At 56.3% G+C, this 1,215-nt stretch overlaps 2 pseudogenes; both read left to right on the top strand.

Moving 5' to 3' along the window:
* On the top strand, nt 1–114 carry LOC123964496 (annotated as a pseudogene).
* A 604-nt stretch (nt 115–718) lies between these two features.
* On the top strand, nt 719–837 carry LOC123964495 (annotated as a pseudogene).
* The last annotated feature ends 378 nt before the right edge of the window (nt 838–1,215 follow it).

The following is a 1,215-nucleotide window of genomic DNA, read 5'->3' as shown; positions in this document are numbered from 1 at the left end:
GCTTACGGCCACACCGCTCTGGGAGCGCCCGATCTCGTCCGATCTCAGAAGCTGAGCAGGGCCTGGTTAGTACTTGGACGGGTGACCGCCTGGGAATACCCGGTGCTGTAAGCCTTTTTCGCTTCGCCTTCGAAAAACGGCAGAGGGCGCTTCGGTGAAAGGAGAATTTTTGAGCGTCTCTTTAGCAAACAGCAGGGGGCGCTGCTGCTTCTGCTGCTGCTGCTGCTTCTTTTTCTCCCTATACTGTACACAGTGCTGTGTAAATGTTACATCGTGTTTTGAAGGCCCTTCTGGGGTGTGCAAAGGCAGCTTACGGCCATTCCGGCCTGGGACTGCCCGATCTCGCCTGATCTCGGAAGCCAGGCTTGGCAGGGCCTGCTTAGGACTTGGACGGGAGAGCGTCTGATCCTGGCTAGGGACTTCCAGGCGGACTGGATCCTTTTCCTGAATGTCCACCCAGGAATGAGCGTCTGTTTGTGAGTGAGGACCTCCGGCTGAAGGTGGCCTTGTCGCTGTACCCATACCCGGGAACAGGTGCCTATTCCTGTCTGTGGACTGCCAGCGTGAACGGTGTCCCGGTTCCTGGATGTTTACCCAGGAATCAGTGCCTGTGGATTCCAAGTGACTCTGGAGCACCTTGGACATTATGGGCAGAATACGTTTTTTGGCAATTAGCCGTAGAACATCTTTTGAAGGGCCGTTTGGGGGCGCCTGAGTGGCTTACGGCTGCACCGCTCGTGGGGCGCCCGATCTTGTCCGATCTCGGAAGCTAAGCAGAGCAGGGCCTGGTTAGTACTTAGACGGGTGACCGCCTGGGAATACCCGGTGCTGTAAACCTTATTCGCTTCGCCTTCGAAAAACGGCAGAGGGCGCTTCGGTGAAAGGAGAATTTTTGAACGTCTCTTTAGGAAACAGCAGGGGGCGCTGCTACTGCTGCTGCTGCTGCTGCTGCTTCTTTTTCTCCCTATCCTGTACACAGTGCTGTGTAAATGTTACATCGTGTTTTGAAGGCCCTTCTGGGGTGTGCAAAGGCAGCTTACGGCCATTCCGGCCTGGGACTGCCCGATCTCGCCTGATCTCGGAAGCCAGGCTTGGCAGGGCCTGCTTAGGACTTGGACGGGAGAGCGTCTGATCCTGGCTAGGGACTTCCAGGCGGACTGGATCCTTTTCCTGAATGTCCACCCAGGAATGAGCGTCTGTTTGTGAGTGAGGACC

The sequence above is a fragment of the Micropterus dolomieu genome, unplaced genomic scaffold (assembly GCF_021292245.1).
Source record: "Micropterus dolomieu isolate WLL.071019.BEF.003 ecotype Adirondacks unplaced genomic scaffold, ASM2129224v1 contig_2892, whole genome shotgun sequence".
Lineage (NCBI taxonomy): Eukaryota > Metazoa > Chordata > Actinopteri > Centrarchiformes > Centrarchidae > Micropterus > Micropterus dolomieu.
This window is presented reverse-complemented; position numbering and strand designations above follow the sequence as displayed.